Source organism: Rhinopithecus roxellana, chromosome 5 (genome assembly GCF_007565055.1).
Source record: "Rhinopithecus roxellana isolate Shanxi Qingling chromosome 5, ASM756505v1, whole genome shotgun sequence".
Taxonomy (NCBI): Eukaryota; Metazoa; Chordata; class Mammalia; order Primates; family Cercopithecidae; genus Rhinopithecus; species Rhinopithecus roxellana.
Window position 1 is genome coordinate 149204449 of NC_044553.1, and position 24325 is coordinate 149228773.

Consider the following 24325-nt stretch of genomic DNA (forward strand, 5'->3'; position numbering starts at 1 on the left):
GGTGTGATTGTGAACCTTTGGTTAATAGAAAACAGTGCAGAATCAGAACCGGTTTCTATGATGTACTACCCCAAACTCTTCTTCTCAATCGTAGCTTTATACATGAGGAAACACAGGCTTAGAAATATCAGGGAATATGCCCGTGATCACACAGCCCACAGCAGAAGAGCTGGGATTTGAACTCAGGCCCTATCTGATGCCAGTGCTAGGAAAGATGAAGATCCCTGTCATGCAGAAGCCCTGCAGTCAAACTGGAAAATGTGACTACCTCCTATGACACAAAACAAGGCATCCCAGGGACAGGAGAGCAGCCCGGGAAGGCTCCTAGTGGCACGGGCCAGCTGAAATCTCTGTACCTAGACACATTTGGCTGCAAAGAAGGGTATGGGATCCCATTGGGAGTGGGTGACAACGGGACAGCAGAGAATTTATGCTGAGGCGTCTGAGCTTCATAGCAGAAACAGGACTCAGAAGAAAGATGGTGTCAGGGAAACAGACTAACACTGATAAGATGGTGATAACACAGAAGACGCTTGAACCACAAGTCAGTCTTCTAAAGGAAATTCTTTCATCGCACAGGACCTCATTTATTTGGCTTTCCCAGTCAGAGTTCACACTCACTCACTCAGACGGGAAGCTCAGGTTTACCTTGGCTCTATCTATAGAGAAAAAAAAGCTTTGCTAAGCACATCAGCAGAGCAAACATGATCTGTGAGGAGAATGCTTAATTTGCTCAGGGGAATAAGCTATTTTCAAGCCCCTCTAAGCCATCCAGAGGAACTGCCACTTACTAATAAACCACTGACACGGTAATGAAAATTATTCCACTCTCTCATCCAGGAAGTCCCCACAAGAGACTGGGCTCCTTCGGGACAGAGACGGGGTCCCTCCCAGTAGAATGGAGTACGATCTACTCATGGGGCTGTAGTGAGGATGAAAGGTCGCAGTCACTGCCCAGGAAAGGTCAGCCATCATCTTCTTCTGAGATACCACTAACTGCTTCCATGCCATTCTCCAACTCATTATTCCAGATCATCTGCCAACCAACCTAGTGACGCAGGCAGGAGTTTGTTACTTGCAACTGATAAGGAGGGAAACTGAGTCCCAGAGAGAGAAGAAGGGAGTCTGGCCCAACAGCTCCAAGAGGGGCTGAGCTGGGACCTGACTCCCAGCCTCTGGGTTCCCAGGGCAGGGATTCCCTCCCCTGCCCTCTGCTGGGTACTGTTGTAGCCCATATTTCATTGACCCCTCAATTCTTTCTTAATATTTTGTTCTATGAAGTATAGATACAGAAAGCCATATAAACAATTGTATGGCGTAGGGGACTAATAGAAGGCACACACCGTGTAACCACCACCAACAAAAATAAAGACACTGCCATTCACCTCATCCCAATGAATAGCCCCTTCCATCTAAAAGTAACAACTACCCTGACTTTTCTGGTTAATTGCTTCGTTACTCACTCAGGCATCTCTACACTATAGCCTTGTCCACTTTTCTTCACTTTAAAATCACTCTTACTTTACACACCACCCCCCCCCCACCCCGCCCCACCTCTTTTTCTTACAACTTATCTGCTAGAGAAAATCTGAACAGCCTACAGAGTTTCCCACTGGCTAGAAAACTGCACACTCATGCTACATACAGTTCAATACATGCCTCTGTTCTCCGTATTGCCTGCAATTTGGCAGCTGGATCCGGAGGCTTGATCAATTCAGGGTCGATCCCTTTGGCAAGACTTCAGCAGTGTTGTGCTCTTGTTCTGACATTAGTAGTCCTTGATGTTCAACACTTACAGCATCAATCTCCTGGGAGTTACTAAGTGGTGATGTTCTAATTCTCCCACTGCATTTTCATTTATTAGCTGGAATAATTTTTATAAGATGTTTCATCTAATATTTGGCTTTCCAGTGGCTTAGTACACATAGTAAAATGTTTTATGTTTTCCATTTATTTGCTTAGTTTTCAAAATACTGAATCAGAACTCACTAACTTAAGCTTATTTGATTAGTCTATTGCAATTTTTACCCTTCTTGAAATTCAAACTGTCCTGTATTTGACTTGAGTCTTATTAAAATGACCTAGGAATCTTTGATAGTTTCTTTGCTCTACGGATGTAGGTAAAGGTGTTCCAAGCTCATGTTACATATTTCCTGCCCCAGAACTGGCATGAGGTCGCTTTTATTGAAATCTGATATTTCAAGATTAAAATCTAGGAGCTAGAGATGTTCACTGCTAATGGGCCAGTCACCTTAGCCAGACCTTCTCTGTCTCTCACATATAAACACATACACACGAACATGTACATATGTGTATATATGCACATACTTATATACACACACACATAGACACAGATACCTCAGATTTCATACTGATATTTCCAATTTGATTATTCCAATTCAGGACTAGTTTTTCCTAGACTACTTCTATCTTAAATCTGTTTTTCCTTTCTTCTATAGCAAGAATATTTGTTCTCAAGGACACAGGGGATGATGGAATTAGAACATTCCATAACTTTATTCCATGTTGTATGAGAAGTTTCAGAATCATACTAACAATACCACCATCAATTAATATCATCATCTGTTATCAGTGATCTTTGATAATACCATAATTGTTTGGGGGTGACACAAACCATGCCCAAATAAGATGGCAAACTTAATCAATAAATGTTGTATATGTGCCCCACTGACCAGTCATTTCCCCATCTCTCTCCCCTTCCTTGGTCTTCCCTGTTCCCTGAGACACAATATTGAAATGAGGCCAATTAATAATCCTACAATGGCCTTTAAGCGTTCAAGTGAAAGGAAGAGTTGCACATCTCTTACTCTAAGTCAAAAGCTGGAAATAATTAAGATTAGTGAGGAAGGTCTGCCAAAAACCAAGATGGGTTGAAAGTTGGGCCTTTTGTACTGAACACCTAGTCCAGTTGAAGATGCAAAGGAAGCTGCTCGAAGAAAATTAAAGGTGCCTACTCCAGTGAACACACAAATGATAAAAATAATTTTTTTTTTTTTTTTTGAGACGGAGTCTCGCTCTGTCACCCAGGCTGGAGTGCAATGGCCGGATCTCAGCTCACTGCAAAAAAAAGCAAGAGACTTACTGCTGATAGGGAAAAAGTTTGCATGGTCTGGATAGAAGATTAAACCAGCCTCAACATTCCCTTAAACCAAAGCCTAATCCAGAGCAAGGCCCTAATTCTCTTCAATTCTTTGAAGGCTGAGAGAGGTGAAAAAGATGCAGAGGAAAAGTTTGAACCTGGCAGAGGCTAGTTTATGAGGTTTAAGGCAAGAAGCTGTTTCTATAATATAAAAGTGCAAGGTGGCTGGGGGGGGTGGCTCACGCCTATAATCCTAGCACTTTGGGAAGTCGAGGCAGGTAGATCACGAGGTTAGGAGCTTGAGACCAGCCTGGCCAACATAGTGAAACCCATATCTACTAAAAATACAAAAAATTAGCCTGGCTTGGTGGTGGGTGCCTGTAATCCCAGCTACTCCAGAGGCTGAGGCAGCAGAATAGCTTGAACCCAGGAGGCGGAGGTTGCAGTGAGCCAAGGTCGCACCATTGCACTCCGGCCCAGGTGACAGTGCAAGACTCCGTCTCAAAAAAAAAAAAAAAAAAAAAGTGCAAGGTGAAGCAGCAAGTGCTGACACAGAAGCTACAGAAAGTTATCCAGAAGGTCTAGCTGAGATCATTAATGAAGGTGCCTATAGTAAACAACAGATTTTCAACATAGATGAAACAGCCTTCGATTGGAAGAAAAAGGAATCTACGATTTTCATAGCTACAGAGAAGTTAATTCCTGGCTACAAAGCTTCAAAGGACAGGCTGACTCTCCTGTAGGAGATAATGCAACTGGTGACTTTGAGTTGAAGTCAATGCTCATTTAGCATGTTGAAAATCCTAGGGCCCTTAAGAATTATGCTAAATTGACTCTGCCTGTGCTTTGTAAACGGAACAATAAAGCCTGGATGAAAGCACATCTGTTTACAGCATGGTTCACTGAATATTTTAAACCCACTGTTGAGATCCACTCAGAAGAAAGGATTCCTTTCCAAATATTACTGCTCATTGACAATGTACCTGGTCACCCAAGAGCTCTGATGGAGGTGTATAAGGAGATAAAAGTTGTTTTCATGCCTGCTAACACAACATCCATTCTGCAGCCCAAGGGTCAAGGAGTAATTCTGACTTACTGTTTACCATAGTGAGTCCTCTGATGGATCTGGGCAAAGCAAATTGAAAACCTCTGGAAAGGATTCACCATTCTAGACACCACTAAGAATACTAGCGATTTATGGGAGGAGGTCCAAATATCAACATGAACAGGAGCTTGGAATAAATTGATTCTAGCTCTCCTGGATGACTATGAGGGGTTCAAATCTTCAGTGGAGGAAGTAACTGCAGGCATGGTGATAATAGCAAGAGAACCAGAATTAGAAGTGGGGCCTGAAGATGTGACTGAACTGTGGCAATCTCAGGACGAAACTTGAATGGATGAGGAATTGCTCTTACAGATGTACAAAGAAATAAGTTTCTTTAAATGGAATCTACTCCTGGTGAAGATGCTGTGAACACTGTTGAAATAACAAAGGATTCAGAATATTATATCAACTTAGTTGATAAGATAGCAGTAGGGTTTGAGAGGATTGATTCCAGTTTTGAAAAAGTTCTACCATGGGTAAAATGTTATGAAACAGCATTGCATGCTACAGAGAAATCTTCTACGACAGGAAGAGTCAATCGATGTGGTACACTTCATTGTTGTCTTATTTTAAAAAATTGCCACAGCCACCCCAAACTTCAGCAACCACCACCCCATCAGTCAGCAGCTATTAACATCAAGGCAAGACCCTCTACTAGCAAAAAGATATGACTTGCTGAACGCTCAGATGACTGTTAGCATTTTTTAGCAATAAAGTATTTTTTAACTAAGGTATGTACCTTTTTCTGGACATAATGTTATTGCATACTTAACAGACTCCAGTATTGTGTAAATATAACTTTTATATGCACTGGGAAATCAAAAAGTTCATGTGACTTGCTTTATTGAGATTATTATATGATCTGAAACCAAACCTACAATATTGCTGAGGTATGGCTGTATTCAAACTTCTGAAGAAAAAACAACACCAACAGCACCTTGTCAACCAAGAATTCTATATCCAGTAAAACTATCCTTCAAAAATGAGGAAAAAATAAAGACATTCCCACCAAGCAAAAAGTGAGAGAATTCATTGTTAGTAGACCTGCCCAATACAAAATTTTAAGGAAGCCTTCAGATGACAAGCAAATGATACCAGAGGGTCATAGGAATACACAGGAATAAACTAATAAAAGCATCAGAAATGTAAATATGTGGGTAAATATGAAAGACTGTATAAATATTGTTTTATCTTTTCTTCTTTTAATTTCTGTAAAAAATAACATTGTGTAAAGGGAAAATTAATATATTACATTGTTTTTATAACACAAAGAGGACAGGAGGAAATGAAACTATATTGGAGCAAAGTTGCTGATACTGAAATTAAGTCAATACTAACTTGAAATTGACTATGATAGTTTAAAGATATATGTTATAATCCATAGAGAAAATAAATTTTTTTTTTTTTTCCAATGGAGTCTCACTCAGTTGCCCAGGCTGGAGTGCAGTGGTGCAATCTCAGCTCACTGCAATCTCTGCCTCTCAGGTTCAAGCAATTCTCATGCCTCAATCCCCCAAGTAGCTGGGATTACAGGTGTCCACCACCATGCCCAGCTAATTTTTGTATTTTTAGTGAAGACAGGGTTTTGTTTTGTTGGCCAGGCTGGTCTCGAACTTCTGGTCTCAGGTGATCCACCCGCCTTTGCCTCCCAAAGTGCTGGGATTACAGGCGTGAGCCACTGTGCCCAGTTGAAAACAGAAAATTTTTTTTCCAAAAAAATGCGGTTAAAAATCAACAGAGGAATTTAAATAATATACTAAAAAGTATTTTTTAACAACCATTAAAAAGAGTAGAAAGGAGGAATGAAGAATCAAGGCATGAGACAGAAACAAAGGGTAAAAATAGTAGGTGTAAATCCAATCACATCAATAGTTACATTAAATGTGTATGACTAAACATTCCATTCAAAAGGCAAAAAGGTTGATACTGGATAAAAAAAACCAAGATCCACCCACATGCTATGTATAAGAGATAGAGATACTTTAATTCAAAGACACAAATAGGTTGAAAATATAAGAATGAAAAAATATACTATGTAAACAGTAACCATAAGAGAAGGAGTGTGGCTATATTAATATCAGGTAAGATAGACTTTAAATCAAGGAATATTACTAGAGATGAGAGGCATCTATCAAAAACCTACAGCTAACATCATACTTAATGGTGAAAGACTGAATGCTTTCTAAGATCAGGAATACAATAAAGATGTCTGCTTTTGCCACTTTTATTCAATATTGTACTAGAGATTCTCAACAGTGCAATAAGGCAATAAATAGAAATAAAAGGTATCGAGATTGAACAGAAAGAAGTCAAATTGTTTATATTCACAGATGACATGATCCTGTATGTAAAAACCCTAAGCAATCTATTACAAAATTATAAAAATTAATTCAAGAGATTAGTTTGCAGGATACAACATCCATATATAAAAATCAAAAGTTTTCAATAACAAAAAATAATTTGAAAATGAAATTAGGAAAGCAATTCAATTCACAATCACATGAAGTGAATGAAACAGGAATGAATTTAACAGAAAATACAAAAGCCGAAAACTATAAAACATTTTTGAGAGAAATTAAAGACGATCTAAATAAATGGAGAGGGGTTGGATTAGAAGATTTGCTACTGTGAATCTGTCAGTTCTACCCAAATTGATCTAAAGATTCGGTACAATCTTTATCAAAATCCTGGCAGGCTTCCTTTTTTTTTTTTTTTTTTTTTTTTGACGGAAATTGGCAGGCTGATTCTAAATTTTATGGGGGAATGTCAAAGCCTGAAAATAGCCAAAATAATTTTTAAAAAGAACAAAGTTGGACTTATACTACCTAATTTCAAAACCTACTATAAAGCTACTATATTCAAGACAGTATGATACTGGCTTACAGACAGACATATAGATCAATGAAACAAAATAGAGACTCCAGAAAGAAACCTTTATGTTTATATTGAATTAATTTATTTTTTTACTAACGTGTCAATGCAATCCAACATGAAAAGAACAAAGTTTTCAACAACTAAATTAGAATACAAAAATCCAATTGAAACCAGGGCAAAAGTTTTGAACAGACATTTCACCACAGAAGAATACTAAGAATACTTTTTTTTTTTTAATTTTTTGAGACAGAGTCTCACTCTGTCACCCAGGCCGTAGTAGTGGAGCGGTCTCGGCTCACTGCAGCCTCCACCTCCCGGGTTCAAGCAATTCTTGTGCTTCAGCCTCCTGAGTAGCTGAGACTACAAGTGCACACCATGCCCCGCTAATTTTTGTATTTTTAGGAGAAATGGGGTTTCACCATTTTGGCCAGGCTGGTCTTGAACTCCTGACCTCAGGAGATCCGCCCACCTCAGCCTCCCAAAGTGCTGGGATCACAGGCATGAGCCACTGCACCCAGCAAGAATACTAAGAAGCACATGAAAATTTGCTGAACTTAGGTTAATCATTAGGAAAATGTAAATTAATTAAAATCACAATGGGATACCACTACAAACTTACTAGAATGGCTCTAATTCAAAAAACTGACAATGCCAAGAGTTAAAGAGAAAAAAAGAAGCTGGAGCTCCCATACATACATCATCGCTGGCGGGAACGTAAAACAGTACCGTTGGATGGTTTCCTAAAAAGTGAAACACAAACTTACCAAATGACCCATCAATCCCACTCCTATGAATCCACCCAAGGGAAATGAAAACACATGTTTACGAAAAGATCAGCACATGAATGTTCATAGCAGCTTCATTCATAATAGTCAAAAAGCAGGAACAATTCAAATGTCCATCAGTTGGTAAATGGATAAACAAAAATGTAACATATCCATACAATGTAATAATAATGACGACTCCACAATAAAAAGGAGTGACCTGCTGATACATGCTACGATGGGAGTGAACCTCAGCAACACTATGCCAAGTGAAAGACGTGAGACACAGGCCGGGTGTGGTGGCTCATGCCGCTAATCCCAGCACTTTGGAAGGTGGAGGCGGAGGCAGGCAGATTACCTGAGGTCGAAAGGTCAAGACCAGCCTGACCAACATGGAGAACCCTCATCTCTACTAAAAACACAAAAAAATTAGATGGGTGTGGTGGCACATGCCTGTAATCCCAGCTACTTGGGAGACTGAAGCAGGAGAATCGCTTGAACCTGGGAGGCGGAGGTTGCAGCGCACTGAGATTGCGCCCTTGCACTCCAGCCCAGGCAACAAGAGCGAAACTCCGTCTCAAAAAAAAAAAAAGAAGTGAGACACAATTGACTACGTATTCTATGATTCATTTATGAAAAATTTCTAGAAAAGGCAAATCTATAGATACAGCCACAAAGCAGGTAAGTGGTTGCCTGGGGCTGGGGGTGGCAGTAGGGATTGACTGGAATAGGCACAAGGAACTTTTCAGGCTGAAGGGAATATTCTGAAACTGAGTTGTGAAGATGACTGCACAGCTGTGTAAGTTTTCTTTCTTTCTCTTTCTTTCTTCCTTCCTTCCTTCCTTCCTCCCTCCCTCCCTCCCTCCCTCACTCCTCCCCTCCCCTCCCCTCCCCTCCCCTCCCCTTCCCTTCCCTTTCTTTCTTTTTTTGTTTTTGAGACAGTCTCACTTTTGTAGCCCAGGCTGGAGTGCAGTGGTGTGCTCTTGGCTCACTGCAACCTCCACCTCCCGGGTTCAAGAGATTCTCCTGCCTCAGCCTCTCAAATACTTGGGATTACAGTACTCTGCCTGCCACCACGCCTGGTTAATTTTTGTATTTTTAGTAGAGATGGGGTTTCACCATGCTGGCCAGGCTGGTCTTGAACTCCTGACCTCAGGTGATCCACCCACCTCGACCTCCCAAAGTGCTGAGATTACAGATGTGAGCCACCATGCCCGGCCTGTACACATTTATTAAAAACAACCAAATTGTATAATTATAGGTTTTTTAAATATATAAATTATATACAAAGTTGCTTTAAAAAATATAGCAGCTTCCTTTATGACAATTCCTGGCTATCTCCCCCTCCCCGGTTTTCATGTCTATTTTCTCATTCTTACATCACTGCTTGATCAATTTTCACTCATCTCTCAGCAGCTTCTCTTGTAGCAGGGCCCAGTCCCAGAAGAGAGCCCTAGTGAGTCAGTTTCAAGTCATCAGAAGGGCATGACTGCTCTGGCCCCTTAGACCTTGCTGGGCAAAAATCCTTTCATTTTCAGCTGCTAATCTCAAATTGGCCAGACAAGCTTCCCAGTAAATACGTGATGGCTATTTCAGGGTCTCCTGTTCCCAGGCCCATCAGACGCCCTGCTGCACACAAATGCACACAATATGCCAGCTGTGAGGCTGCTGGTAATGCGTCCTCATCAGCTGGTTTGTTGGGGCTCATAAGGATACTCTGCCACCTAGTCTAGCTCCAAATGTCGTTCCTGGGCCTTTGGGCTTGCTCTCTAGTTGCTGTGTCTTTTTTTATGTGGATATAGGAGAAGCCCCAAAACTACGCTGCCACTGGTGCTGCCATCTTCCCAGATTTCTTAGCTGCCAATTCTTGCCTTTCTCTCTATGGGAGCTGGCAAACCCTCTACTCTGTAGGGTTTTATTTATTTATTTATCAAACCCTTATATAGTACTTACTATGTGTAATGATAATGTGTTCAAAGCACATTATAATTACTAACTCTCTTAATCAGCCTAATAATCCTATGAAGTAGGTCCTATTATTATCCCCAGTTACAGATGAAGAAACTGAAACAGAGAGAAAGTGAAGGGACTTGCCCAGGTCACACTGCTGGTCAACAGAAGAGCAAGCATGTGAACCCAGGAGCAGAATCCAGAGTCAGTGCTGCACAACACTGCCTCTCACGAGCACGTGAAGTGTCTCTGGCCTTGTAGATTCAGCACTCAACCATGACCACCACCCCACCCACTTCTCCCAAGACCGCTGTCAGATGGTATGTTTTATCCCGTCTTCAAAGACCAAGTCCAACTGTTAATTCTTCTAAGAAACCTAATGAATTCACCAAAGTAGTTAACTATAATACTTCTGCCTTCCTCCTCTCCTTTCTCCTTCTCCCCCAGTACACACCTTCATTACACTGCCTTTCACAGGGTGATACAATTATTTGTTGAGTTGAAGAGAAAATTATTCAATGACACTTGTTAAGGCAGAGTAATGAGGACTTTGTTCAGGACCATCACAATAGGCAGAGGGACCACTGCAACTGGGTCTTGCAGTGGGAGGGAGGGAGTGGCTAGACTCCAAATACAGCCTAAACAGGTGAAGATTTACAGCCAAGGAGGGTGGGGGTCAGTGGGTGGAAAATCACTAAGAGGAAACATGAGGAGTAAGAAAGATTCTGGCTAAACGAATCTAATAGGGTTCTTGCCGAAGACGGGCCAGGGTGATCAGACAGCACCTGGGGGATCGCAGTGGCTGAGGAACCCAGTCAGACACTGAGGATGATATTAGAGAATGGGGGGTTCTGGCTAAAATGACTTCACAGGTTCTTTTGCTAAAACTGGATTTTACACAGAAGTGTACAGATGGGCCTAGCAGAAGCTTTAGAAGTGTGACTAAAGTTTGGCCAAGCAAGGAATCTTTGTCTGTTGACATCCTTGTCTGTCCCATAGCTCAGAGAATGCTTTCTGTTCATCTTATATCCCCAGAGCTTACCCAGCAGGTTCTCAATAAACATTCATGGAATTGAGTAGGCAAATTTTTTGTTTGTTTGTTTGTTTATGTGTGTATGTGTGTTTAATTTACTAGCTCAAAATGTATTTGAAAGCAGTATAATTGCATCTTTTAAAAAGATCAGTAATTCAGGTTTTACTAAGCCTGGCTAATGAGTTTTTCTGGGTATTCTTCAGAAGAAATATAGCTTTAGATTCTTCCTGGTATTTTAACAGGATGCAGGGATCGCTGCTTCTGTTGCTAATTTGCCAGGGAGATTCAGAGGAGAACCAGCTACCACAACCATCAGTCAGCCAGAACAGAGAGGCAGAAGATGCAAATTATGCCAAGGGGAGGCAGAAGGAGGAAAAGCTAGCAGAAAAAAAGATACAGCGTGTCCACGCCAAACCTGGAGAACCATCACCAGAGGGCATTCATAAATAAAAACTAAGAATTCAAACCCAAAATGCAGAGGAAGGTGGAAAAAACAAATGTCAATTAAGAAATAATCTGGCTGGGCACAGTGGCTCAGATACAATTATTTGTTGAGTTGAAGAGAAAATTATTCAATGACACTTGTTAAGGCAGAGTAAGGAGGACTTTGTTCAGGACCATCACAATAGGCAGAGGGACCACTGCAACTGGGTCTTGCAGTGGGAGGGAGGGAGTGGCTAGACTCCAAATACAGCCTAAACAGGTGAAGATTTACAGCCAAGGAGGGTGGGGGTCACTGGGTGGAAAATCACTAAGAGGAAACATGAGGAGTAAGAAAGATTCTGGCTAAACGAATCTAATAGGGTTCTTGCCGAAGACGGGCCTGTAACCCAGCACTTTGGGAGGCTGAGGTGGGCAGATCATGAGGTCAGGAGATCAAGACCATCCTGGCTAACACAGTGAAACCCTGTCTCTACTAAAAATAAAAAAATTTAGCCGGGCATGGTGGCGGGTGCCTGTAGTCCCAGCCACTCGCGAGGCTGAGGCAGGAGAATGGCGTGAACCCAGGAGGCGGAGCTTGCAGTGAGCCGAGATCGCCCCACTGCACCCCAGCCTGGGTGACAGAGCAAGCCTCTATCTCAAAAAAAAAAAAAAAAAAGAAAAAGAAATAATCCATGACTTCTCTAAACCCTGTAATTTAATGTAGGAATTTGCTATGAGAACATACAATCATATTATAGATTTCCTTATTGGTGGGCAGGTCTATGGCAGACATTGCCATATAAATACAAAGGTGGGTACTTGTAGAAAAATTTATTTCCCCTCTCATTTTCAATAGAAGGCTCTAGTGTATCCTAAGAAAAGTCATAAATTATCCCAAGATGTCTCAGTCATTTTCTGGGCTTTAGCTCAATCTCTGCAATTTTCTCTAACAGTTGACTAAAAATATCGCTGCAAAAAAAGAATGGAGAGGAAAAAGATGATTTTTTTAAAACAGGTAGGAAATATCCCTTGAAAAGGGCTGGGTACCCACCCCCAGCCCACCTTCGTGTAAAACACGAATGCAATTGACACCTAAACGCGGGAAGGGAAAAGGCAGGTAGGTGAGTGAGCTTTGCTCTGGGCTAGAGCCAGAATAGGGATGCATGCTTCCCCCTCCTCAACTTCCCATCCACCCTCCTTCCCCAACAGATACATCTGGACCCCCTCTGTGATGCAGACGTCACTAAATTACCAAGACAGCTCCCCACAGTCTGACAGGCTCAGAGAGGGTGAAACTTGGCTTCCTTCTTGACCAGACAGGATATGAATTCCTTTGTCCCCACACACGTGTTATTTCAATGGTCTGCCCTTGAGGGGCAGCCTGCAGAGGCCACACTTAAACTCTCTTGTGGGCTTCTCTGTCCAGCTGCACCCCATGAGGTTTCGACTTGAAGAGCTACATATTTGAAGTCTTAAAAAAGTTCAAGTCTGGGAGGCTGTGGGAGCAAATGTTCTCAACAACTAAGCCAGGGAAGATGATAGCTCCCTTTCCTGCTGCGGGAGCTCTGGAATCCCATCCAGATGTGTGGGTTAGGCACCCTCCTTGGAAGGAGGCCTACAAGACCAAGCTTCCACCAGCCTAGGATCTTCCCAGAAAAGACTCTGTCAGAGCCAGATTGAGGAACTTAATAAAGCCACCGCTATTGTATTTCCCTCCAACCGCAAAGACAGGGTAGAAAGCAGAGGTCCCTATGATCTTTCCAGAAAATGTGTTATTTCTTGCTAAGGTCAAGGAAATTATTTGATGCCTAGCACTGTCCATTCTCCTTTAACAGAATGAGATCATATCCAGGAAGACCTAGGTGGTCGTAGTGTATCTCCCACTTTACCACAAAGAAACAAGAATAGGAGCAGTAAGTTCCATGAAGCCGGTCTGGGCTGTCCTGTTCAGCCTTAGATCCCCAGCACCTAGCACAACATGCACAGGTGTTACACCAACTACTTTTACAGACAATATGCAACTCTCAGGGAGACATCTATGAGCCACAGCTGTCTCGGCTGAAAATGAAAAGTGCATCCATTTATTCATTCATTCATGGATGCACAACTATACACCAGACACTGGGACGTACAGGTAAGGATCTGTTCCCAGCAAAATTGACCAAAATTCCTACCCAAGTGGAACTTAGGTTCTACCGATGGGAGACAAGTGTAAACAAATTAAATAAGACAAACTACAATTGGGGCAAAGGGTTAAATTCCTTCCCTCTTGTTTTGAGAATTTAATCTCAGGTTGGCTGGGCACGGTGGCTTGTGCCTATAATCCCAGCACTTTGGGAGGTCCAGCTGGTCAGATCGCTTGAGCCCAGGAGTTCGAGACCAGCCTGGGCAACGTGGTGAAACCCCATCTCTACAAAACAAACAAACAAACAAAAATTAGCTGGGCCTAGTGGCACGCGCCTGTAGTCCCAGCTATTTGAGGCTGACATGGGAAGATTGCTTGAGCCCCGGGAGGTCAAGGCCGCAGTGAGCCATGACTGCACGACTGCACTCCAGCCTGGGTGACAAAGCAAGACCTAGCCTCAAACAAACAAACAAAAACAACAAAAATAACCTTAGGTTAACTTTCTAGTTTTGTTTCCCTAGAAAGCCTAAAAAGATACAATGTCAATTATGTTACTAGGCAACATTTCCTATGATAAAAATGGCCCGATTGATAACTTGCAGCCAGACTGGGAGGAACTGTAAATACCTGATAGGAACATTGTGTCTTTGGGCTTCCCTGAGTGAGCTGATACTTACAACTGAGCATATCCCTTGGAGGACCCTGAAGACTTGGGGCCTGAGATGTTAAGCCAGGGCAGATGGCGAACCTACCCAATGTGAGTCTCATTCCTGAGCACCTGAGTTGTCACTTGAGGTGAAAAGGGACAAACAGAGCAGCTCCTGGGTGGTTGTAGGGACTGCTGGGAGCACTCACGTGGAAAGAAGCCCCTGATCTTTCCCTGCTGGCAGTTTTTGGTTCTGTTCTATATCTATCTAAGTAAATGGGTGTCAAGGGCAGCCTATGAAATTCTTGTGAGTTGGATTCTTTCACTAAACCTAAGAAGATCCCTGGTTTATAGTGGATTTTTTGATGCCAGTTAAATGCTAAGGAGTAAAATAAAGCAGAGAATAAAGGATGAGTTGACTGGACAAGTTGCCTTTGAGGATTCTTTGGGGTCTAAACCAAGCTCGTCCAACCTGCGGCCCACATGGGGCCCAGGATGACTCTGAATGCTGCCCAACACAAATTCAAAAACTTTCTTGAAACATTATGAGATTTATGCACAGACCTTTTTTTTTTCTTTTTTTTAAAGCTCATCAGCTTACATGCATGCTAGTGTATTTATGTGTGGCCCAAGACAATTCTTCCAATGTGGCCCAGGGAAGCCAAAAGATTGGACACCCCTGACTAAACAATAACGATCACCACTCCCTTCACCCTACTTCGCCTTTGCCAGTTAGCTCCTGTTTTCCAATTCATCTTCCGGATTCTGCTCAGTCGCTTCCTCAGGAAAACCCCCCATAACCACCAATTGTAGGTTAATTTCATTTTAAAATGGACTCTCAGAAATGGGTACCTTTCCTCCTCAATGCTATAACTATCTTAGGCTATAGTTATACATCCAAGAGTATAACGATCTGATTTCTCTCCAACAGCAAAAGCCTGTCCGCTGCTCACCATTTTATCCCCAGCACCCAAAGAATGCCTGGCTCAGAGTAGAAGCTGATAAACACTGGTAGAACAAGTGAATGCCGTAACACATCATCTGAAACCAACAGCGGAGGGCAGTATCCCTCAGACCACAGGGTGTGTTCCTGCTGTGTGTTCATTCATGATACTCCCATCCAGAGCATGAGCAAGAGCTGCTCTGAAAATACTGCCATCTGATAAGGTCTTATATTAGCAATTCCCAGGGAATGAATCTCCAATTATGTCAAGAGGTACTGGGAGATGCTACAAAAATTAATTCTGACTTTTGGACATGAAATTATATAACTATCTTTCTAAAAGAAAAGCTGCAGGTGAAAAGCTAAGGTAAGAAAAGAAAATAGCATTATCTTCCCCTTTCCTAAAGGCATAGCCCACTGGTAATTTACTTGTTTTTTCTTCTCCTGCTGGACTAGAAATTCCACAGGGACCATTTGCTGTCTCGACCCTAGTTCCTAACATGTACATATTTGACAGATGAATAAATATATGAATGGATAAACAAACAAGCAAGGAATCTATTCCTCCACTCCTGCTCCCATTAAAACTGAAAACCACTACCCAAGACAAATCCTAACCAGTTCATCTGTCAAGGAATTCCAGTTTCTTGGTGGTGATTAAAGGAATTGTAGCCTGCCTTCCAAGAGGCAGCGTATCAGAGGTAAACCATGCAGGAAGGGGCCTTTGGGAGACACAGTTAAATGCCAATCACTAACCTCCTCCCCGACTTTGGAAGCTTAGAATGACCCACCCCATTCTTCTGCTGAAACCAAGGAGAGATCCACACAAATGCACCCATCTTGCTGAATGCTGAGGAAGCTTTCTGACGGCAGCAGATCTCCAGCCCTCACTAAGTGCTAGCACTTGTGAAGCACACTGAAAGTAATTACCTGTCCCCCTAATTCATCACTGAAAAGAGGGGTTTTGGAGTTTCATAATTAAAATTGTTAGAGATTCTTTTGTTTCCACACTAAGGTTTTGACGGCATTAAGGGATGGGCAAGACCTAGCCCACATTTAAACAGAACAGAGAAGATCTGGCTGATGCTTTTTATTCATACATAATTATGTCTAGACTTGCTTTATTTTTATTTTTTAAATACATGAGACCAATTGGAAGATGATAGACTAGCTTTTTAAGCTCCTTAATTTTCAAGTGTAATATATTGCTCTGTTGCTCATGACTCCATATTCAAGAAGAAGGGACTGACAAGGCATGGTCAGTATGGCCCAACTGATGAGAGGACTGAACTGGAAGCCAGGAGCAGGAGGACAGGTCCTAGCTCTGCCCTAGTCAGTTGTGTGACCCTGAAGAAAATCATATTACCTTGCTCATCGATTGTTTCCCCAATGATACGTAAACTCCATAAAGCCAGGGAGTGGGTCTGACTCATTCACTTAGAACAGTATTTGGCACTAGTAAGTCACCTAGTAAGGGTCTCCATCAATGTCTGAATCATTAGTGGACAGGATTTCTCTGAATCTTATGTATCAGAAGTGATGGAAACAAATGCTTTCTAACAGCTGTTGGAGCTTCTGGATTTTCCAAATCAAAACTGCACCATCAGTTCTATTACGAAGATCTCCCTGCAAAGTGAAATGACTCATAGGAAGAACGTGGAACAGCGATCTAGGTGAGTCAAGTCTTCCAGACATCTGAGTGCCCAGGCGACATGTGGCAGCCCCAAGGTGGCCCTAGCTGGCCAGGCTGCAGGAAGGCGCCCTATACCTCATGCTGCTCCATCAACTTCCATTCTGCAGCTGTTAAAGCAGCTCTCACACAGACTCCCTCCTGGCTCCGTACCTCCCTCCATCGCCCACACCTTCCTAGTATGGTTCCTGCTGAGGTTAAAATGTAGCCTGTGGCCAAAAACCAAGTAAAATGAACTTGATTCTACTGAAATGGGGGACATGGCTCTGGTGGCACTAGATTCCTGGTGGCCAAATGAACTACCCTGTTCTTGGCCCTTCCCAAAACCCCACCTTCCAGATCCAATGGCTTCTCCACACCTAGAGAATGAATTCCCTATTCCTTAGCCTGCTGTTTAATCTTCCACCATCATTCTGCCATCCGTCCTTCCAGCATGAACTGCACCTTAGAAAAGAAAATGGAAGGGGAAGAACATTTCTGGGAAGTGGTCTGTATACAGAGCTGCAACTCATCCTATGTCATCTGCTCCTCACCTTCCCCTGTCCAGCTTCTCCTGTTACAGGGTCACAGATGTCTTCCAGGGCATCTAATCCAGGGGTCACAATTTGGTCTTCTTTATGAACATCTAAGCAGCATTCAGCACAGGTGACCACTTCCTCTTTCCTAGCACAGCTTCCCCTTTTGGCTTTCACAAGGATACACCCTCACGGTTTCCCTTCCGCCTCTAGCAGTTCCTTCACAGGATCCTCCTCTACTCATTTTCCAACTCTTGCAGGTCTTCAGGCTGAGTCCTGGACTGTCTTCTCTCTTTACTCTCTACCCCTTCACTGATCTCATCCAATCCTGGGGCCTTAAATATAATCAATATGCTGAAATTCTCCATTTATAACTCAAGTCAAACCCATCTTCTGGTCATGTGTATCTTCTCAGTTGACACTTCCACTTAGACATCTCACAGGCATCTTACACCTAACATGCCCAAAGGCAAATTCTTGATTTCTCCTTTTCCAGATCTGATCCTCTCCTTGTCTCCACCCATCTAACCAAATGTTCAAGGCTGAAACTGGGGAGTCATCTCTGGTTCCTCTATTTCCCTTACCCTCTATCCCCCAAATCCAATCCACCAGCAGTCCTAACTCTAGTAGTTCTAACAGACATCTCAAATGCATCCACTTCTCTTGGTCTCTATACCCTTTGGTATCTCTAAGATACACATCTAATGTCTTCACCACCTAGTATCACCTACCCTTTGTCCTGGTGACTTGGGGACTTTTCTTTGGACAATCATCACTCTCCCACTATATGCTGCACAGTGGACCTGCCTTCTTCTGGGTAAGCCAGATTGAGAGAATCTGTGACCCTCTTCCTTCCAATGTTTCTGTTACACTGAACTCCTTTCTGATTCTTGAACACACCTAGCTCTTTCCTGGGTCAAGACCTCTGTATATTTTGTACCCTCTCCTTGGAGTTCTCTTTCTCCTGTGCTTGACCTGGTTAGTTCCTTCTCACCCTTCAAGTCTTGGTCTCATCTCAATGTCACCACCTCCAGAGACCTGGCCAGGCCACCCTATCTAAGCAGGGGCCCTCTGTTATTTGTTTTCACTGCACCCATTCACTTCCTAGCACCTATTCCAATTTGTAATTATATACAACCAGTACTTACTTATTATCTGTCTCCCTCACTAGACTGTCTCCTGAGAGCCTGGACTATGTCTCTTATATTGGTCAATATATACTAGTACTGAGCACAGCACTAGGTACTTAGCAGAACTCAACAAACACTCATTGAATAACTGAGCAAACCCACCACATGCCAGGTCCCATGCTGAAAGCTTTAGAGGAACATCCCCAGATGTCACTCCAGCCAGACTGGTCTCATATCCTGTAGAATACACACAATACCGAGTGCAGTTCTAACTCCATACTCCACCAACCACTGGGAACATCCCTCTGGTGTTTCCCCATCTGTAGGCATCTATGCCATCTCAAGCCCGCTTTTCCAAATCTTCACTCCCCTTTCCAAATCACGTGGCCTTCCCAGCAGAGCAGCGTTCCTGTTTGCTTCTGTGGCAACCTGGACTTCCCCAGTGATAACACATACGACTATCCTGAAATGGCTTATTTTAATTCCTAATTCTCCATGAGACTCAGTTCTCCATGAATTCTAGGAGGGCAGGGGCATTGTCTCTTCTCTTCACCACTTGTCCCCACAACCTAACGTAGGCCCTGTGATACAGTTTGGATGTGTTTCTCTACCCAGATCTCATATTGAAATGTAATCCCCAGTGTCAGAAATGGGACCTGGTTGGGGGTGACTGGACCATAGGGGTGAATTTCTCATGAATGGTTTAGCACCATCACCCTTGGTACTCCTCATGATAATGCGTGAGTTCTCATGAGATCTGTTCATTTAAAAGTGTGTGGTGCCCCACTTCGCCCTCGCTCTCTTGCTCCTACTCTGGCCACGTGATGGCCCTGCTCCCCCTTTGCCTTTCATCATGATTGCAAATTTCCTGAGGCCTCCCCAGAAGCCAAGCCGATAACAGCATATGCATGACTAAACGGGCCTGGAAGCTTCAGCTCACTTAAATGATCAGGTGTTCTTTCATTGTTTATTATTTTATAAAACCGCGTCATAACCTTTAAAGTTACTAATGTTTATGTCTTCGCCTTTTTTTCTTTTCTCTACTTTCTCCCAGATGACAAGGCCCATTTCCTTTTCATCTCTGTATCTCTTGAAGAGGGTTGCGTACAAAAAAGTGATGGTTATTAAATGCTTACAGGAAATGTGTGTGAATTCTCTTACGTTCACTGCAGTGGACTTGTACTGTCAAAAGTAGTGTGCAGTTTTAAACGCGAACACTTATTACCACTGCAAGAGGGAAGATGACCTCCGGAAGGCCAGAATCAAAGGCGAAGTTGCACAAGCACCCAGAGAGACAACTGCATCCAGCAAAGCACACTCACGTCCTGGCGGGCGCCCTCGCCATGATCACCTCCCCACATCACATGGGACATGGGAGCCTGTCTGCTGCTGCTGCTGCTGTATCTGAGACATAAGCCCAGGAAGCACCCTCCTCAGCAGCCCATAGGACACAGAAGGGCCTCTTGGACTCCTTTTCCTGCCTTCTAAGTCTAGGTTACACTGAGCAGGGCTAAACAATTGCAAAGAGATTATATGGGAAGATTGAAAGCTTTTTAAAGTCGATGCATAGTGGTGATGAGTGGTCTATTTGTTTGATTATAAAAAACAGAGTTCCAAAAGCCCTTCCATACCACTTTATTCCCTGGCTTGGCTGCAAGTACCTGAGGGGAGCCCAAGGTCTGAACCATCCCTGCCTGACTTCCTGCTTTCTGAGTCAAGGCCTCCCATGCAGCATGTGGTGATGTAACCTAGGAAATGGTACAACCCCATGGGTGCATCTCCCAGCTGACAGTCATTTGCCTTTTGCATCAATTTATCTCCATCCCACCTGAATTAAAATCAATTCAAAGCCAGTGAAAACACACTATAATCCGTTTTGCTTACCCAGGACACCTGACACAGCTAACAAGAAGCAAGTTTACTTTAAATGTGCTTTGCTACCCTTTGTTTACAAAAGATGGGTAAATATTCCTAAAGCAACCTGCAGTAACTAATTGGCATCCCAACTGGGCATGGTGGCACATGCCTATAATCCCAACACTTTGGGAGGCCAAGACAGGAGGATCACTTGAGCCCAGGAGTTCGAGGCTGCAGTGAGCTAGGATCGTACCACTGCATTCCAGCCTGGGCCACAGAATAAGACCTTGATTCTATAAAGAGGTAAAAATCCAAAATTGATTGACACGCCCAAATCAAGCTTCTCTGGCAATTCTGGCGGCAATGACTCAAGTAGGGAGTAACACTGTCATCTCAGAAGGCCAAGGGGAACCCGAGGGTGAAGCCGTTTCTCTGCTGCTAGCTGGGCTGCAAAATGAATACCCTGTGCTACCGCAGTCAGACCAGTCAGTCCCACCTATTTTCTCTGAAAGTAACTAGAATGTTATCCAAACTCATGGTTATGCATCTTGAGCAGCATTTCCTTAAGCCAGCAGCCACTGTAAAGAAATGCCCTGCCTCCAAGCCCTGGCAATGTCTGGCTCAGTCATCTCCTTCTCCACAAACTTCCACTTCAACCAGGATGTGACCTTAATCTGGGTCCACTTTCAGCTGGTAAGCCAGCCAGGCATCGTCACCACTGGAAGTCACAATTTACCTCTTGCTGTTTGCCTGACACCCGGTGAGGTGCTTCCATGTGTATATTTGTATTTGCTCCTCACTACTGCTCTACGAGGTGAGTGATACTCACTCTATTACCCAGATAAAGAACCTGAGACCCAGAGGAAGAAAGGGCTGGTTCCAAATCCAGCACCCAAGCTGCCCTCGCACAAGCGCTTGCCATGGCGAGGCGACTTAGAGCCCTCAGAGGCAGCAATCCTGGCCCTCTGAGGCTACTGTTCTGCTTTCACCCTCTGCGGAGCCTCAACAAGATGTTTTTTTCAGCCTTAACAGGCTTGTTGCTGCCACCCAGAGGGATAAGAGAAATAGATGTGAAATGGATCTGGGTACATTCCAAGTCGGACCGCGCCCAGAGACTTGGGACTGGGAGGCGGAGGAACGGAGGAAGTTATCGGCCAGGATGACAACTGGCTGTTCTCTCCCGCCTCATAAGGGAAGAGGGAGTCCAGGAAGAGAGGAACTAGGAAGCAGGGGAAGGAAAAGATGGGAAGGAGAAGAAAAAGAGGGGTGGGAGAGGGAAGAGGAGGAGCCAGAAAGGGAGGCCGAGGGAGGAGGGGGAGGAGAACGAGATGCTTTGTGATGCGCTGTAGGTGAGACACCAGGGAAAGCCTTAGGAGAAATCACCAAACCAACAGAGGCTGGGAACTGTCTGTGGGCGATGTCCCATCCTGGAGGTCAAGTGCTCCCTCACAGAGGGAGGGCGATGGACAGTTAATCCCTCCCATCGACTCCCTCCACGCCGAGAGGCAGCACTTCCCACACAGTGGCACAGTGGTGAAAGGACTGGAGCCCAAGGAACTGTGTGACCTGCAGCAAGGCACATCCCCTGGGAGTCTAAATTTTTCTTAACAATAGGGGCAACACTGCTCACACTGCCCACTGCACACGGTGGAGTGGCAACGCTGTGAGGACCAGTGACCATGAAGGACAAATGTTTAAGCCAAACTGAAAAGCAGCCCTTGGATCTAACGCATCAGAAGGGGCCTAGGAACTGGTCCTGGCATCAGGTTTTCTGAAAGAGATGCCCAAGTCCACCAGTTCAGCAGTGACTTCTGGAAAAGATGGAGAGTTGTAAAAGAATCAGATTCAAGACTGTAATTCAGTAAGTCCTCAGGAACGACAACTAAAAAGCTAAGTATACATTTAAGTATATTTCTAAAGAAAAACATTGTGTTTCATCAATTCCATCTCTTATTGCCAAACTCTAGTGTATTTTCCTACTACTGAAAATCAGTCAATCCCACCCATTATATCCTTCCAGATACACAGAAGAAAACTGCGGAAAAGCAAAAGGAGTTAGACAACTGGGAGTGAGACAACTGGGAGACAACTTGTACATGACAGGGAAGTGCAGGAAGCTGCTGGTGCTTAGGGACAGCAGTTACCTCCATTCTGTCCCCGCTTGCTGTAGGCAACCACCGACAAATGAGCCCTGGCCGTGGCCCTCGGGCCCTGAGTAGCCCACTGGTATGGATCAAGCAGCCCTGACAGCACTTGGCATGTTCAAAATCTCCCAATGGTTTTTCTCCTTGGTCCACATTCTGTGACCCCCAAACTGGCCCTCACCTCCACCTCCTAAAAGTAATTCTTCACTACTGTTGTACCATCCCAGCCTTGAGCTAGCGGCAGCAGGGACTGCAGCTAGCAGGGACCTTTGAGAGTACCTGGCCCAGCGGGCTGGGCGTGGTGGCTCACGCCTGTAATCCCAACACTTTGGGAGGCCGAGGCAGGCAAATCCCTTGAGCTCAGGAGTTTAAGACCAGTCTGGGCAACATAGCAAGACCCTGTCTCAAAAAAAAAAAAAGAGTGAGAGTACTTGGCCCAAAATCTCATCACTGGTCTTTAGAGCCCAGAGAGAAGAGCAGGAGGACAAGAAAAAAGAAAAAGCTTCAAAGTTAAGCAGTCCCTCAAGGCTACATCAACAGGCATTTCCTTGAAGTTGAGTAAAGTGAAATAAAATGAGAAATGAGCCAGTAAGCAATCCGTGGCACGTGATCCATCACCTAGTGCAGACCTCTCATCATTATTATTTAGTTGGATTCCAGTGGGCAGCCAGTGTCTCAGGGCCCAGTAGTCTTCCTTTCTCCCCAAGGAACAGGCTTCAAAGATGAAAATAAATTATCCAACCCACTCTTATTAATCTCACACAAAACATTTTCAACTGAACGTACCGGTATGGCACTTCTGGGACCCCCAGGGAGATTAATTCCTGGGTCTGGACCTCCATATTAACACATACAGACACAGTTTAGAGAGAAGGAGGGAAAGGGCTGGGAGCTCGTCTGTGATGACCACCATTTGTCGTGAAAAGGGAAAAGCAACATCACTAGAAAAATATTCCATGTTCCCTCCCTTCTCCTTCTATTTATAACAGCAAAGAAAACAGAACTTCATCTTAGCTTAGGGGATGTGCGCCATTGCTCAAATGATCTCAATCAGTGGCAGATGAGATTGAATGCAAGAGCATCTTTGTGCCAAGGCCATTGAGCGGCTGCAAACTTTGGGGTGTGTGTCACAGCCTTTTGTGGGCCATGTGGAGCTCAGTCAGAGGCCTCTGGACCAAAGCAGACCTTCTCTCACAAGCAGTTTAATAGGACTTGAAATATAGGCATTTATTTTCAACTAATGGGAAATAGATGCATGCGGCTCTGGGTCACCAGGCAGATGAAATCCCAGTTTCATGAGCTACACCCCAAGGTCTGAAGCTCTTAAAAATGAAGAAGGAGCAACTCCACTGTTCATTTTTCCAGAGCCTGGGGCTTGGGTCCCTTCTGCCATTCAAGGCACTACTGGACTAACTCTAGAGGAGGGGAATACGCCTCTAGGGGCCTCCCATGCAAAGCCTACAGGGGTGCTACAGAGGAACCAGATACCTACTGTTGGTCTTCATGCACATCTATCCTGCAGCACAATGTCAAAACAAGGGATAACTGAAGAGATTTGGAACAGAATCAGCACATTTCTCACAAGAGCAACACAAAAAGGAAAACAAACATCAAATGCACTCCAGAGCGGTCCCTCCCATTCATGTCCTTCAACCTTTTGTAAAAGCCTTTTCAAAGCCACACTCACTTTCATAAAAACTGGCTGAGATTTGGCAAATTCAATTCCCCGAATGATCAGCCACTGAAAGGGCAATGCTCCTGTGTGCCAGGATTTCCAATTCATTAACTTTTTCCTTAACAAATGGGGAGGCCCGTACAGAGCCATTCATGGAGGGAGGGCGTGGGAAGGCGTGGCTCCCGTCAGGCCAACCCCACTGGTTTTGGGGCTGTGTACTTGTGACTCGGGTTCCCTCCCTCCCTTCTCCCACCTTCACATCTCATGGGAAAGCAAGAGAGCCAGGTAGAGAAGAGACAAAAACAGCCAATGTTCATTCTTAAAAAAAAAAACTTCCAATGGTAGTTCATA

The 24325-nt window shown here is 43.9% G+C and overlaps 1 protein-coding gene across 1 annotated transcript in view; it reads right to left on the reverse strand.

Annotated features, from left to right (window-relative positions):
* The window catches only part of TTC7B (tetratricopeptide repeat domain 7B), a 275587-nt gene that overhangs the window by 167010 nt on the left and 84252 nt on the right, over positions 1–24325 (reverse strand).